The 11,515-nt window shown below is 34.4% G+C and overlaps 1 long non-coding RNA gene across 1 annotated transcript; it reads right to left on the minus strand.

Moving 5' to 3' along the window:
* Positions 1–4,853: 4,853 nt before the first annotated feature.
* On the minus strand, positions 4,854–11,188 carry LOC140695850 (uncharacterized). Its single transcript, XR_012071680.1, has 3 exons — positions 11,020–11,188; positions 6,810–6,899; positions 4,854–5,005 (listed from the first exon to the last, which is right to left on the minus strand). It is a non-coding gene; the product is annotated as an uncharacterized lncRNA (long non-coding RNA).
* Between the last annotated feature and the right edge of the window lie 327 nt (positions 11,189–11,515).

The following is an 11,515-nucleotide window of genomic DNA, read 5'->3' on the forward strand; positions in this document are numbered from 1 at the left end:
TGACTGATAATCTTTCTCTAGGTGAGAAGTCTCTGAAGATCCATTTCAGACATTCCATGCCATATAGCATCCAGTTGTTCATAGAGGTGGCCAGTGGTAACACTGGTCCATGCCATAAGGCCTGTTTATAATGGCTCCTTATTATTCCCTGCTATGTTCCTTGTCCCAGGTTTCTATATTCTGGATTACACTCCTAAATAAAGTATCTGAATTTAAACCTTTGGCTCAGGCCCTGCTTTTCAAGAAAAACAAGTTGTCAATTATCACAGGCTCAAGTAGGTGCCCAGGTAAATGTGCAAGAGAGTTTTCTCACAGAATGCAGAATAGATCAAAGAAAGCCGCTATGAGTTCTTGAGTTTCTCAAGACCGAGAAAGCTGGTGGCCAAGATTTTCAGCCTCTCAAAAGCTACTGAATTACTAAGAAGGCTAGCAGAAGTGTGAAGGTTGGAAAGAGAATGGGACATCTCTATGAACCAGATAACTGAAGACGATGGCTGGCTATGAATATTAAGAGTGTATGCAGCACAAAGCCAGGACCAAGAAAGACAAGTTACTCCAGAACAGTGACCAGAAAGAACAGAAACTAGCATACAGATCAGATACTACTCCACCTATGTGTTCCAAATCCACCACATAAGACTTTTCTTAAAAATCACTTCCAGAAGAGTATGTAAACTGGATGGTAGAATACTAATTTTTCTCTTTGCATTTTACTGAAAGAATAGAAACTTAAACCACTAGGTTACCATATATTAATAAGACACAATTCTATCATCAGTGGAAATAATTGTTCAAGAGCCAGATTAATTTCAGATAGATAACTATCGTTTTAAGTTCTACTGAGGGATATATAGAGTTTGGAAATAAAAATTTTCATCTTACTAAGACTATAAACCCAAATAAAATGGCCCTTTTTTTATAGCATATTTTTTTTTAGTGCTCTAGACAAAGATATGCTACCAAAATAGCACTCTATCTGTGTTGATAAGTTCTGTTTAATGAGACATAGTATTATGCATCTTGTGTTTTATTTGTTTTGTCAGGTGGATAAACCATGGAGTTATATAGAAGACTCTAGCTTTCTTTTTCTTATTACTTTAATGCATACTTTTAACAATACAGTTATTTTTGTATCCATTGGAAAGAAAGCCCTTAGGCTGACCAGTGCTGTTGCCAGCTGAGATAAAAGTGAAACTACCCTTTTTCAGAATTATCCTTCCTTAAGATTTACGGTTAGACTTGACCAACAGAGGAACCCATATGAGATTTAAAGGTGGAGGGAAGTAAAGGCCATTACTAGAAGTTCATGGGTCATCTAGAGTCACAGGCAGACAAAGAAGTCCCTGGTGGTCCCAGCTTGCCTTTATACTTCTCTGCTGTACCTCCAGCTCATCTTCCTGACTGATAGCCCTGCTGACTACCAGGTCCCCAGGCTCAGCAAGAGACGCTTGCCTGTAGGGCGACGGAGATGGCAGCTGCACGTGGGAAATGGCTTCCCAGATACCTTACAATGCATTCCCCTTTACAGTCCCATTTTGAAGGTTGGATGTGCTTAGCTCCTCAGCTTTCCCTGTAAGTTCTGACATGTTCACTCATGGCAGGACTTCAGTAGGAATAATTTTTGATCCTTCTCTAATCTTCTGACTTCCTCCCTCCATGTCTTCATTTTCCCAGCTTCTCTCACATTTGGTAGAGCGGCTAATCTATACAACAAATTCTTTCATATAACAGACCTTGTATCTCTGCTTCCCTGAATGAATTCTGACTCACACAAATCCAACCTAATCTCACTTTCAGAAAACCAGACATTTGTTGGAGACCTATGTTGACTGAGGCACTGGCTTAAACACTGATAATTCAAAGATCTTCATGATGAGTAAGAATGATTTAATCATGATTAACCAGTGACTATACTTTTTAAATCAGGGACTTCAATCCAAAATTCATTTCAGAACTTAAAGACATTGATGATCCAAATCTTACCCAATCCTGATAAGCATAACAATGTATCTTTGCTCCGAGCAGTACCCCTAGCAGTGAGTCTGCTTCCCAAGTCCACTGGGCTATAGCTTTGGGGAGTACAAAGAGTGGTGACCGTAAGTCGGAGCCTGCTTTTACTGGTAGAACAACTCTCCCTATTTTATCTGCATCTGTTATGAAGAAAAATATATTACCATGGATCTCTTAAACCCAGACTAGACATTTGAACTGTCATTTTCACCTCTGATTTCCATCAAGGTTCACAAAGCTTTTAAAGGCACTCAGTAATGTATCCTGTATATCAAGATCCACAAAAGGCGACGTTTCTGTTCTACAGGGGTGAGAGGCAGAGCGCCGGACTCTTTGTAGTCCACGACCAGGGAGTTCAAAAGCACCAACAAAGGACTTTTATGCAGCCAAGGACTTTTTTCTATGACTTTTATTCTGAGCAAAATGTATTCAGCTAAGAAAGAATGGGAAATAGTGGTCTTAAAATAATTTCTGCAGCAGAAACTGGATTTCAAATGATATAATGAACTAATGTGCAGTAAAGGGATAGAAATAATTAGCTCAGACAAGGCATTTGATAGAGTTAGCAGAAAAATAATTGATCTACATTTTATGTGATTCTTTATAAGAAGGACTCTATGGATAAATTTATAAAGTCTTTGATAGCTATATTCCAAAATATAGATACATGATAAATATTGGCATACCATCTTGTGCTATATCATACTGACATGATTAGATATTTGTTCTATTTATGAGCCCAAGACTATGCTCTTTTTCATAATAGAAATTTCCATTTTCCATCTAGATTTGCAATTTTAGTACATACATCTTGCTTATCTATTGGCTATTTATAACTCTTACCATTTCACAGAGATGTTGACAAAATTTACAGAATATAGACACAATGAAGTTGTAGCGTGCATAAGACATTGGAACAAGGACTAATTAGACCAAGACTGGAAAACTTGAAAGAATATGTTTATCTGCTTGGTCAAAAGTTGGAGCTATTCTTTAGATGCTCAGCCATTCTTGGGAGACTTCAGGTCATCTATTCAGCTGTGGTAATTGTGCTGATCTATCCACACTCCACATTAGGAATAGAGTTATTGGTTATGCAATTTTCCTTCCTTAGCACTAAGATGAATCATTTACACAGGATGGAAGTCAATTGCCTGGGAAACCACATAGTTCACTATTATTGTCCCATCTCAGGCCACTTCCTGAGGGCCTTTTACATCCTGGTGGTATGGCCAGAGGCTTTGGGTTACTACTTTGGCTTCAAACAGAAAGCAGTTTTTAACCCAATGACTTCACAGCTCTTAAATGATTGCTTTCAGTACTCTAAACACTGGCAGTTTTAAGTTGTCTTTTGCCTGGAGCTTTGCCCCAATTTTGGCGTCCATTTGATCTAGTGCCCTAAACGTAGCTTCTTTGGGACCTCATGACCTATCTCTCTCAGACTCTATCTGATGTTAGCGTCCAACTCTTGTTCTGATGTATGCCCCTGTCCTTAAATGTGATGATCTGCTACCCTGAATCGCAGAGTTGGAAAGAATAACCACTCATTCATGTTCATTTTCTTCACAGGAGTTTAGCCTTTGCTGTCCTCCACTTGGCCTAAGTATATTATTTCCAATTTTCCAACCAAGTTATTCTTCTAAGTACTGGTATTATAAAATGTTTATATAGTTTTTAAAAGGTACTCAGTAATGTATCCTGCATATTAAGATATGTACTATTATTATCCACATTATCATCTTTACTCAAAACAGTTTTAATTATATTTCAATGTTGAAGCAGAACTATAAGCCCAGACTGTGATATTGGGGACTGAGTCATGTTGTACAACCCCTGGAGCTGTGTACTATCCACCCAACAGCCATAGTACTACCTAGACACTTTAAATATAATTACTTATTTTTTCCTTCCAACCATAATACAAGATGATTGTTATTACTCTCATTTTACAAAGGTTGGATCTAAAGCTCCGTGAAATTTAGTCATATGCCAAGGTCATACAGCTAATAAGCTATAATACGGAGTTTTTATTTCAGGCTTGACTCCAATGCTTTTGTCATTATACCTTGACTTTGCATTAATTTTTAAAAATCATAAAGAGTATGCAGTAATTTAATATATAAAGGATACAGCTCCTGGAATAAGTCAAGTCTTTCTTGTGACCATTTCCTACATTTCACGTTTCCTTCAATCATTAAATATTAAAAGGAAGGGTAGTAAGAGAACACAGCAATTCACCACACTTTATACAAGGCAGGAATTTTGGGGGGTTTATCTCTAAAGGCAATTTATTTAGTCCTTAGTTTTGGAAAGTGCTGGAGTTATCTCTATTATAATGTCACCATCACTATTAGGTAGGAATATGGTCAGGGTCATAGGCATATGGCTGAGCAAATCAGCAATTGATTACACTGGTTGTTCTTACACACCCTTCTTTAGCCTTCCAGAAATGGTAAAGAACATATTCCATGGCTGTATTCGACGCATTCATTCACCAGCTGTTCATAGAGATGAGGGACATAGTGTCAAAAATATTTTGAGGCTTCTCACTCTTTTTTAGAGATACTCAGTTTGTTAACAAAAGTTGAATTCATTCCCACTTAAAAAAATCTTTCGAAGACCAATATGTTAAATCCAAGTGAAATAAAAGAGTAAGGCCATTTTAAATAAGTCTTTTGCAATGTACTATGGCTCTGTGAGATGTTACCATTGGGGAAAGTTGGATGAAAAGCTTTAGGGAACTCTGTAAAATTTTTTAAACTCATGGGTCTTAAAACTACTAAACAATGAAAGTTATAAAAATGTGAAAAATTTGTAAAACAACATTTGTACTCACTGTTTTAATTCAGTTTTCTTTTTGAAATCAGATACATGGTTCTCTCTAGGTCTTTACTCATTGAAATGTCATTCATTGATCACAATACAATTAATTCTGTAATGGTAGTCGTATTTATCCATCTAGAAGCTAATTCTGGGACGGTGGAGGCTTTAGTGACTGTAACAATCAACATAGTGTATAGATGAGAAACGAAGAAAGAAAGTAGAATGATAAAATGACAGAGCATTTCTAATTGTGAGAGAGGGCCATGAGGAACCATGAAAAACATGGGAAAATATATTTTTGATTATCTGAATTTTGAATAAACTGTGGAATCATTTTTACTCCCCAACAAATGTTTATAGCAACATAAAGAAAAAAAGTTTAGGAAATACAATTTAAGTTTCATTTGGAATGAAACTATGGAACTGAAAAGGATTTATTTATCTTTTTCTTTTTCATCATCATCATCTTCATCGTCTTTATTCTTGTTAACCATTTGTCAAATATCTTTTTTTTTTTTTCGGTCAGGCACTGTTCTAGATATTTACAAGTTTTATATTAGAAGCCCTTATATTCTAGCTAGAACTACCCATATTTGATAAAACAATTTTCTCATAATTCCCTACAGAATAATAGAAACAATTTGATTAATTAGAAAATCATTAATATAGTTAGTACCTGCAGTATTTTAATTTAGAAATGATATGTTTGCAAAATAATGATATTTTCATACTTACATCATTATTGTAAAGTGATATGTTAACACTAAAACTTTGACTCATTTGTTTTTGAATACCAGTTTGTTCCTGGTACTTTACTAAAATACAGTGGTTACAAAACAGACCCACTGAAGCTTACAGCTTAGTACGAGGAAGAAGAACAGTCAAAATATAATTTAAAATAAATAGTTACAGCTGTAATAAGAATTATAAATACAAAAGTACAAAGCTATCTAAGTCAAGATATCTGAGATCTATTTTGAGCTCTAACATTAGCTAGCAGTGAAGCATTTGGACCAAAAATTTCTCACCTGAAAATCCTACTTTGCAAACACTGATTCTATATATGTTCAAGCAGATTTCTTGTCTATATTTAATTTTATAGCTATTTTAAAGAAACATCTAAATTATAATTAACTATTTGGAAAATACCAGGGAACATTCATTATTAAATAACTTTCAGTATAGTAGAAAAAAGACCTAAGACTTTGGTACGAATGCAATCCTGAAGTCATATTTTAAAGGAAAATGTGTTAATCAAAATTTTGTCCCACTACATTACATTTTTACTGCATTTTTAGAGTTAAAATGCAGTTTTCTTTTTTTAGGGGGGTTGAGATAAATTGTATTTTTGATAGATTTTAGAAGGTTTCTTTATGTTATTTTGAGGTTCGCTCAATCATATTTTAGAAAAAGTTGCTTAAAAAGATCGTGACATGAATTGTTTTTTCTGCTGGGTTATGAGGGCACAGGTAATATATATTAAATGTTTTGGTGCTGGATACTACATATTATTTTTTACACAACTGTACTAAATGGTGCTTTTTATGAACCCCAATTTACAGGTATTAACTTCCCTGTCTAAGACATCAGTTTAAGAAGGGAAAAGGCAAAATTTGAACCCAGGTAAACCTGCCTCCAGAGTTTGCACACCTGCCACCAGGCAACTCTGCCTTCTTTTAGTAAACATCTAAGAATGGCTTTGCTTTTTGGATACTAACTAATGTAGACCTTCCCTTCACTAACCTGATACTAAGTTTGAAAGACACTTTTTTGACAGTTTTAATGTGTTAAAATGTACTGACCTGCCTTCTGGCATTTTCAAATCTTTGTCTTTTTCGTTAGTTTAAGAATGAGATTATCGTGGACTTGTTAAAATGGCAGGGAAACCTATAGGATTCTTTTAAAGAGCTCTGACCTAGTTTTATAAGTGTGCGATGTGCTGTTAAGGTTTAAGGTCAAGATAAGGGTTTTCTTACCTTGAATTTGCAAATCTCTGTTAATGAATCTCAATTATGGCCTTTCCTTGGTTGCTTCTCTATACACCAGGGCTTGAATGAGACATAGTCCTGAAAAATTTTGAGTTGGAGGAGTCGCTGGTCATTTGGTTCAACTTTCTGCTTCATAATAGGAGCATTTAACTGAGTTGAAACCCATCAATCCAAATAACTTGCTGACATAATTAATTTCATGAAAATAAGAGTGAAATGTGCTCACAGAAAACATTGTTCCTTAAAAAAGTTTTTTGAGTTACTTTGACTACTGTTAAGTTCTAGGCAGTGTACACTGTAGATGCAGTATTTCAAGTTTTAATTGCCAAAGAAAGAGGAATTAAGAGATTAACCTCTAAAAAGGAAACCTTTCACTGTATTAAAATCTTACACAAAATATTTTTATTTTAAAGAGGTGGTACAAAGGGAGTAACGATGTTTGTAATTTTTCAACATGCTTTTAACAAATTAACTTCAAATATATCCCAAGTGTTTACAAATTCTATTGTTTTAGGGAAATAGATTTTCTTGCAACATTTTTAGGATTGGGCACAATGACAGTCAACTTGCTCTCAATCCTGGCTGTACGTTATGGTCACATGGAGGATTTAAAGAAAAAAATATCAATTCTATAATCTCATTCTAGGCAAAATAAATCGGAATCTCTTGGATGAAACTCTATCAAAACTATTGTTTGAATTCACCTTCCTCCCATCTAAGTAAGTATAATGATTCAAACCTTCTTTTTTTCTCATTTACTGACTTCCAACTGTAATGTCTTTCTATGTCTGTGAGAATATTTACAGAGATCTCCGAATGGCCTTTCCTTTTTTCTTTAAAACATTTTTATCTTTGTACGTTTAAATATACTTACACCTCTATTATTTGGTAAACTGAATTTTGACATTTTCTTAATAATACCTTGGCCCTAGTTAAAATTTCCCTTCATTTTCACTTTCCCCATCGTTTAAATCTTCCTCTCCTTAGCGTGCGTTTCGCTATTTACCTTTGTGATATAATCATAAACTTTTAGGTTCAGTTTCCAACACATCTTACATACTTTAGTATAAAGCATTGGTAAGATTATCAACGGCTATCTGATGAACTGAATTTAATGTGGAAACTTGATAATATTTAAAGTATGAAATAAACGTGGAGAAAAATACAATACCTCTTCCTTACCAAGGCATTCTTTTTTTTTTAGTTCACTTATGTCCTACTCACACCATCGCTGTGTTGAAATTTCTTAGGGAAGAAATCCAATTTTGAAATAACTTTTAATATTTCTTCTCCTTTCTTATATCTCAAGACCTATATCAGGTTTAACCTTCTCCATGAACCTTTCCCTAATGCTATTCTGCCTTCCCTCCATTTTCAGAATTGACCTCCTTTGTGCTCCCACAGTATAGTGTAAAAATTAGTCATTGTCCTCTTTGTTTCTTTAATAAAGAACGTCTGCTGCTTGAAGGCAGGGATTATACTTATACAATATCAAGATGTTTATCAAGAACTTGGAAATTGGTTGTCATGAAAAAAAAGTTATTTGATTAAAAGGAGAGAAGACTGTGCGGCAAACAGCCTATCTGTGTTGTTGGTCTTGTTCAATGCACAGCTCTATTAGCAACGAGAACCCAATTGCTCTCTCTCCTGGGTCCTGGATTAGATGACTTTGTAGCAAACAGAACTTTTCATTTAGGCTGCTGTGCAGGGTTTCTAATTATATTGCCGATTTTCATTTCTTTTACAGATCTTTTGTTTTTTCAAACGATGATTTTTGGGGATAGGTAAATTTAAATAGTCCCATGTATAGTCCAAACAAATACTTATTAGAAACCTGTCATCATAAGGGAAACCAATATGCAAATGGAAAAAATGATTTGTTTCAAAGAGAGATAGCCCTCTGGTAATTTTCTCTTTATTTTTCCTTCGCTTTTACCTGATTTTTTTTGGATGCTAGGTCAAACACTGGATTCTATTTTTACATTTCTCTTTATCAAAAAATTGTTTCTTTTCTTTCTATCTCTGTGCTATGCACAGATTTACATGAATTTTAAGGCACAGTTTACTTCAGAAAACTTGTAAAATTTTCTGCTACTCAGTAACTATAAACACTACCTGTATTTTTCTTTGGTGGCTTATTTGTATCAAATTAAAATGCAATGTTTTTTGCTTTATATATGCTATTTGAAAAAAAACTACCTATTTAAAGACAACTTTATAAATTGGTATATCAATACAAATAATATCTTAAGCATAATTTTTTAAATAAAACAACTCTTATTTTTATTGTCACTCATTTTTTCTTCTTAACCTGTTTGTGATGTTCTTCCAAATCTTTATGAGAGGAGTCCTAGAAACAAAACTGAACTGCAAACTGGGTCTTTCAAAGCTTCATAAACCCACCTTTTTATTTCGTCTTGTGCTGTTATGTAAAATTTGCCCTAGCATTTTGCTCAGCAAGATGACAATTATTAACAATATATTTCTCCAAACTGTTGCCGCAAAGCTATTATTCACGCAGGGTTACAACCGAGTTAATTTCGGAAGAGAGCTGTTCAAAGAGGCCCAGAACTGTGGTGCTTATGAACACCGCCTTTTCTCTTATTTCTAATTAGTGTGAACTGGTTCCAAACAGGAGTCAGCCCCGCGGAAGTCTGTGTAGCACAAAGCCAGGCTCGTTACCGGACACAGGGAACAGTTTTGTTTTGCTGAATAAACAACTGCGTCATAAAGCCTTTTCAAAAGGAACACAATCTGATTTACCCATGCTCCTTAAATGTTGAACGTTGTTTATATGCCTCTGAGTCTTTTTATTAAAATTTAAAAGGCCTATTATTATGACTCAATATAGATGATATGTTTGCAATGTTCCCTGCAGTGGGACTCTACACTTCCCTCCTAATACATGTCCCTTCTCTTTTTATTTTATAAATAAATTTTTATCTTTTGTGTGTTTTGGATGCTTGGCTACCCTTCTAAATTCCACATTATAGCATCAAAATAATTTTGCTAGCAATAATTACAGCATTGTAAGGGAATCTGTTTTCTAGTTTTTCTACAAAATTTGGCTTGCGATATATTACACATTACTGTTTTCTTCCAATAAAAATTCCCAACCCATATTGCTAGTAATTTGTGTGCATAAGTGTTTAAAATGGTGTAAATATAATTCACAACTAGAGATCTTCTGACATTTGCATTAGAGGAGTCAACTGGATAATTGTACCTGATTGAGAATGTAACTCAGATTTCCCATTTAGTATTCACTATAGAAAAACCCAGCTATCTGATTGTACATTACAAGACAAATCCTACAAATCTTGTTTGCCCTGCATCACTCAGTAATAATATGCAAAATTTCTGTTTCTTCCTGGGAAACTTAAATATGTCTTACATTTTCTGCATCCTTCCAAAATGCCTAACATATCTTATGTACACAAAGTGGGTGGGTGCTCAATAAATATTTTTGAATAAATTTATGAATGGATATCAGCAATACTACTCTCCTCACTCAACATAACATGAAAAGCTAAAATGCTTTAAATGAATGCCTTTGAAATATATTTACATGAAGTAATATGTGTATTATTGTATTCTGTTTAATGTCTAACCATGGGATGTCATTCATTGCTGTACTTTTAGATACAAAGACGTTTTAGATTCAGATCAGAGAATACTTGAGAGCCTAAAATCATAATCCCTATTGTCTTCATGTCAAAATTGTGCATTTAACTTTAGGCAGGCATCACAAAATTTAATTCTAAATGTGTTTTTCATTCTGAAATCAGGGGGAAATTTATTTAACCAGTGAAATGCTAACTGCTGTGGAGACTGAGGCTCACTGAAGTATTGTGGATAAAAGAAAAGAGTGCCCAAGGGATTGTCAGTTTATGGGGTCACATGAAAATGAGCATTCAGAAGCCAACGAGCAGGTTTGATACTTTCTTTCCTCTGTTTAAAATTTTTTTTTTAATTTTTTACTTGTTTTCTTCCCTTTTACTGATTTAAGTTACTAGATCCTAAATTCCAAGATACCATTTTAATATTATCATAATCATATCATTATCAAAACCAAAGAGATGCTTTAAGGAGATAGATAACTATAGATAAAGTTGTAGACACACATTATATTAAGAAGACATACACACACACACACACACACACACACACACACGTTATGATTTGGAATATTGTTTACCATTAATTTGTGGTAATTATATCCCCTAATAGTCTAGGCATGTAGTGAATTACTCCTGTGCTTCAGCTGTACGCACTGAGGAAAGAGACTATTGCTTCAGGAAAAGACTATCAGCAAAAACGTGACCTGAGAGTTTTCCTCCTTTCACACTGGTATCTCCTACAGCCAAATTTCTCCATTCCTGCTGTGTCTTATTTTTCTGCCCCTGGAATCTCAGAAGCTTCAGAACTCTACTAAGAAATCCGTAAAAGAATTTCTTCTTATTGAAATGTCATGCTTAAAGGTGGGCATATCAATTAAAAAAGATAGTAAAATCTACATGAATTAAGGACTTGAATGTATGTTAAAACTACTGAGGAGAAGTAGTACATTCTTTCCAGATCTTAAGTTATCAACTATTTGTTTGACACTAGCATTTCTACTTATTTCAGGCAGATAACTCATCTTCTAACCTAACCTATTCTGCTTTCACTGAAATGAGTTGAGCTGAATTCAG

This window comes from Vicugna pacos, chromosome 4 (genome assembly GCF_048564905.1).
Source record: "Vicugna pacos chromosome 4, VicPac4, whole genome shotgun sequence".
NCBI classification, from domain to species: Eukaryota; Metazoa; Chordata; class Mammalia; order Artiodactyla; family Camelidae; genus Vicugna; species Vicugna pacos.